The sequence below is a fragment of the Cyprinodon tularosa genome, unplaced genomic scaffold (genome assembly GCF_016077235.1).
Source record: "Cyprinodon tularosa strain WSP-4 unplaced genomic scaffold, ASM1607723v1 ctg161, whole genome shotgun sequence".
Classification (NCBI taxonomy): domain Eukaryota; kingdom Metazoa; phylum Chordata; class Actinopteri; order Cyprinodontiformes; family Cyprinodontidae; genus Cyprinodon; species Cyprinodon tularosa.
Window position 1 is genome coordinate 121186 of NW_024038449.1, and position 6370 is coordinate 127555.

Here is a 6370-nt window from a genome sequence, read left to right on the forward strand (position 1 = left end):
ATCTTACAAACAAAAACATAGTTTGTCTAATTAGCACTTATTTCACATTGGTTGTTTCTGGCACATGTCAGGACAGGTCTACTAAATAAGACATTACTTAATAAGACATTACCTTGTTCTAGATTCTGAAATATTTCTACCAAAACAAATTGGATATCTTTTTTTACCCCCTTACCCTACCTGTTTATTTTGTAGACCTTATAGTGTTATTTACAGGATTGGAAGTTTTTTTTATTCAGGCCATCTCTGGTGATTTCTTTGAGCAATATTTGAGCGAAATATTGACGTTAAATTTGTGCAACAAAATGATTGTGCAGTAGTTTAAAAAATATATATAAAAATATATATTTATGCACGTTAACAGTAGATTATGTTTTTATTTAGGTGTTTTCCATAGGACATGATTTAACTCTTATGACAAAATATATTTAAAAGTTAGATGGTTTATGAATAGTATATATATATTTTATTTTTATTTTTTTTTATTGTCGAATGGTGAAAAAGGTTTTGCATTCTTGGGAAAAAAAAATGTTTTGAAAGTTTTGAGCATAGGAATTGCTTTGTTTTCGTTCTTTTTTTAATAAAAATGGTCAATGGTCCCCCTTTTTGGCTAACTATAGCATTTGTGCTCTCTGCATTGACAAGACTTGTCGATCATTTGGCATACAGCTCAATCCTTTTCCAGTCAATTGTCTCCAAGCAAAACCTGCATAAGAAGGTATTTGTCAATTTAAGACTTTTGCTTTAAACATCCTGTAATTAACTGACTAGTTGGTTTCTATGCAGGTAATAATGTATAGGGAATTTCCACAGTCAGTACACTATACTGAAGGGGGAAAAATATAATGTTAGGGAAAACTATAAAAGAATAAGTCTCAGATAGACACTCATGTGAAACCAAATACGTTCTCTAATCTGGAAAATGGAGTGCATCATTTTTAGATATCCATGTTTTTACAGTTTCCGTTCCCAGATGTAGTTGTTAAATAAAAATAAAAAAAATGCAAACACTCCTTCCACAGCAGTGTCACAACGCTCTTCCGTAAGCCTCAGCATCAGAGCCTTACTTGTAACTATAAGCATGCTGGCATCCTCAGGTTCTTTCATGTACCATCAAATTTCCTGTTTATTTTTTTAACTATACATGGTGGCTAAAAAGGTGTGATCTTTTTGCTGTGTAGTGATTTGTTCTTAGCAACTTAGGGATGAGCATGAGGTACAAACAGTTGGGCTGGAATTTCTGCCTCCTGGTTAGCTGGTTTGTTCAGACCTGAATTAGTAAGATTTGTGTTCTCAATACTCCAAACTGCACTTATTTTATTTTCACACAGGTCCAAGAAAATAATTAGATTTTTTCTCCTTTTTTTAAATTAGTTTTATCTTACACCGTTAAATGTTTGCTTTACGACCAAGCTAGAAATTTAAGACAATCGAAACTATAGGAAATATTGAAGATGAATTTTCACTGTCTATTATTGTTGTGCTACACCGTCTTCATTAGTGTGTAGTCATTAATTAGATATCGCTTTTTTCTGCTGTTTTTATTTATCAGACTTTGTTTTTATCCTACAAAAAGATTAAGGAAATTAGAGGCACTTAGTGTACTTTGATTTAAAATACGCATCTTGTGATTACATAAATTGGTTGATATTGGTTATATAATAAAATCTAGAAATATCAATGCGAAAACACGACATTTGCTTGTTTTATTGATAACCTGCCGATAACCTGTTATTGTTTTAAAGTCACAGAGGCAGCTATTTTGGTCATATTTAACATGAATTTACACAATCCACATTTCCATAGTGTGCACTCTTGACTGTTTTTGCTTTATTACTATTCACAGAATTCCATGTATTGGTATAATGGCAGTAGAGGGACATCATGTATATTTTTTTTTATTATTCTGCTCCTCAGTAACTTGTATTTCTTTTTATAACCTTAACATGATTAGTGCCAAGAGGAATACTTGCTCCACTTGTTTTGGAATGAAAATAAAGCAGGGATTTTTTTTTTAAAGCCCTTAGTGAGAAATTTTTTTAAATGCTTCCCAGTTTTTTAAATGCTGTGAATGAATTTAAAAAGATTCAAATTTACCGTTAATGCTTAATTTGGTCCAGTTTTAAATTTCTGGGCAGTTCACTGTTTAAAAAAAAAAAGGAGGACTGCTTTTGTAATCAATTTACTGTATTAAATATTAATTTATTATGTAATGAAATTTGTGCCTTTTGTTTAAGACCACATTAAAGGGCAGTATTTATGTCCAGAGTTCTCTTCTGTTTTTGTTTTACTCTATTCAGAACACTCCACAGAGTTTCTATAGATATCCTTGGAGGTCCATTTTTATTTAATGTATGGGGTTAATTCAAAGAAACCATGTATTCTAACCAGGCTGCAGTACCTTAGGAAGATGATCAGGAACTCAGCGTCACAAAAACCTTCATCTGAAAAGTTTTGTTTTTGTCCAAATGCACCTTTAGTTAAAATGTCCTTGCTAGCTTCACATAGAAACGGATCATACAGAATTACACTACCTGTTGTCTTTTCAAACACTAACTTAAGTTTAAATATGAATAACAAAGATGTTTCAGTGACATTTATTCTGAAGGAATTGTAGGTCTTAGCTTGTTTTTGGTGAAGTGAAGCGTCAGTGATTCTTAGTGACATCAACACCTTTATAAATGCTGAAAAACTTCATGTAAGCCAGTTTAGACTGGCCTAAGGAGATGCAAGAGTTCAGGTTTTGTCACAAGTTAAGAATGAAAGATCCTGCAGATAAAAACCTCTCCCAGCAGAACTAAATGACTTACTAGCTCTTTTTCATTTCCACCTCAGAGAACTGGACACTTGCTGTTCATTTATTTATGTCATGCAATGGGACACCATTTTAAGGAGAAACCGGATGTAAAGTTTGGAAAATAATCTTAAAAAATACCCTCAGATTAATCCTAAAGTGCATAAAGATTGCAGACTGTATCTAGGTCATGACAAAAGAGAATGGATCCCTTTTAAAGATGAGGAGAATGTGCATTACATTCCAATAAGCAGAAAGTTCCTATGAGCAGCAAATAAACAGAAACCAAATACTAGGTACTCTCCAATTCATATTTCCTCCACCAGACAAAGAAAAGGAAATACCCTTGGCATTTCTGGTATCCTCTGACTCAGGTCTGGTAAATTCTAATGCATGGGTGGATTTGGATCTGAAGAATCATTGAATACTATCAAACATCAGTTATACATATCTTCACGTGACATTTATTCTGAAGGAATCAGTTATACACGATCAGTTATACATATCTTTTCTCATTAGAATAACTTTGCATCTACATTTGTTGGATCGATTCCATAATTAAATGGTTGGGAAAGGGAAGTTGCTGATAGAGAGCAGGGTTTTTGCATCCTTGAGACACTACAAATGTCACTGCTTTGAAACCTCACCTAACACTTTAAATCTCTGAGCATGACCCTTAACCCCAGATTGGATGCCACTAGTAGTGTAGCAGTGCTCTACTTCCTAAGGGAATTACTTTAAAGCAGGAGACATATATCAAATAATACATTTCTTTAAAGTTTTGTGGGGGTTTTTCTCTTCTCTATTTTTGATTCTCTGGTTTAAAGCGTGACCCTTTTTAATTTAGTTAAAGATAAAAATACTTAAGGGTATTTCTCAACCAGATTTACAGATCACAAATCTGAAAATCTTGCTTTTTTATTCTCAGCCCAACAGCTGAATATCAGATTGAATAAAAAACAACCTTCCCTTCCCACCTTCCATTAAAAACCCAAATTAGTGTTTTTCAAATAACGACTGTCTTCACTCCAATCTTTTTTAAAGACCATATTTCATGCATGACAAAAATAATCTGATTTACACTCAGATTAAAAAAGGACCTTCTTCAATATGTTTGTAGTATCTTTCACTGCCTTGTTGTAAACTGTGAACAGGACTTTTTATGGTTGTCTTAAATACAGGTTTTCCTCTCAATATCCCTCTTAAAAGGCCACATGTGTGGAGTGCATAACTAATAAATACCTCACTAACAAATCGTCCCACCTCCTGAAATTTTTTTTTTTTATTAATTTCTATTTTTTCGATTAGCATTATTTTTTCTCCTTTTCATGATTTGCTCTGAGGAAAGAGCAACAGGATGATAAAGTATACAGGGTAGCACCTACTGTTGATGTTTGCTGCTCCTCTACAGATAGAATGGCATTATTGACCTAATTTGCTAGTACTTTACTAAAGTTCTAATAAAAAATCTCTGAGGTTTTCAGTTAATTTAATACGAACACAACAGAGTAAAATAACTGGATGCCAACGCAAACAAAAGGTTCCAGTTTTTTATATGGAAAACAGTTGTAAATCCATGCAAAAAATATTTTTCCCAATGTTTGGTCCATAGAATTATACATAGGAAACGTTAAAATTGTCAAGGCTTCTGTTCTTGTGGCACTACTATATGTTAGACAGTAGGAGACTGCAGTCTCATGTAAACAGATGGAATTTGCTCAGATAATGAAGATTAATAGCGCTGCAGATCGTTTCCTCCTTGTATGCTCCAATGATTAATTTACCCGTTGTTTAATTTTCGAGAACAAGTTGTTCAATAGCCCTTTCAAAAGTGGAACACAATCATAGAAGAAAAAACAAAAATCCCCAAACTGCAACAAGGTGCTTTTATGCCTTTTTTTTTATTTTGGAATTCATAACTTAATTAACCTTCAAGTTGACTTGCTGCAGAAGCACAAAGATGCATGTTCCAAATCTAATGATAGATGAGAAAGCATGACCCAACAAAATGCAATCTCCCCTGGTGAGGCATGTTTTAGGACATAATGTTCAGAGTGGTAACTTGACAAAGACGAATGACTGCTGAGCAAAATCTCTGTCTCATCAATATGCTGCACAGAATACCTGATTAAAGTCAACCTTTGCACCGTGTGCATGAATCTGCAAACAAACAGCAACGAATGACAGAAACCAGGCACCAATGTGAGACGGCACACTTTTGAGCTGAATTGTTCTCTTTTTGACAGCTGGAACTCATCTGTCAAACAGCACTACTGGTTTGCTGGTATTCCTGCCTGCTTAGCTGCAGGTCTCTCTAATTAGTTTTTCTTTGCAGACACTTTTGACTTTACATTCTAATGAGCATGAATCATGGGGAGACTGAGACATTCAGACAAAGGAAAGTTCAGCAACTTCCTTTTTTTTATGTCTTTTTCAAGACATTGCAGTCGTGTTTGCATAGTGATGCTGATGTATTTCTTTGATGTGATGCATATCTAAGTATCATGTTCATGGGAGTGAAAAAAGAAGACATGTTTATTAAGAACAGGGCAGGCATAAATACCACAGGCATTTGGTTCCAGTGTGTTTGCGAATGCACACCAAGACTAAATACTAAGCTGCAGCTACAGATATGTGAAACCCTGAATAATATTCACACACAGCACTGACTGGATACCTAAGGGCTACCTGCTTCTCTTGAAGCCACATGTTTACTTTGGTTGTCTTTTCTCTGTTGTTTTGTTCTGTTTTCTTCTTCTCTCGTCTCATGCAGGTGCAGAAGCAGACTTCTAAAATATATCTTATATCTTCTGCGTTGTTGGTTTTTTTTGGTGGTTTGGTTTGTCATTTCTCTTTTCTCTCCTCACTATTCTTCATCTCTTTCTCTCTCTCCTTAGTTCTTATCCCCTCTCCCCTTTCTCACCCCCCTTTCGTCTCTTTGTCCTTTTTAAATGATTTTATTCTCTAATAAATTTTCAATAAGGTTTCCTGTATAATTACTAAGCAGAACCTTATGACAACCAGCATAAAGCCCAACTTGTGAAAGCAAATCCAGTGGGCTGTCATCTTGCTCTGGAACATCAATTCGCAGACCTATGTTGGAAAAACACACAATAAAGAGGACAGGGCAAAAATATTAAACTTAAGTGAGAAAAAAAAGACTGAATCTTGTGGCACCCCAATTAAAAAAAGAACCAAATTGGGACATAAAATCATCTATATCAAAAACTTCCTTGAATGTTTTTTTTTTTTTTTTACAGATTGTATAAGGAAAAAAGTTTTCAAATTATGAACCATGTTCAACACATTTAAAGGCAATTATGGAAAAAAACAATTCCAAGTCAGTAGTGATAAAAATAATTATTATGTGTTATTATATATAATTTGCACAGAAGATGACATTTCAATCAGGACCTTTACAAACCAGCAGATTTTTTTTTAACATTTATGCTTATTTATTGGTTTTGTACAATTAATAAAGAAAGCTTCATTTATATAATTATAGTACGTGCATATGTGAAAAGCTGTGCAGTCTTACAGATGCTGTTTTGTGCAGCACCGGCCCAGGCACAGACA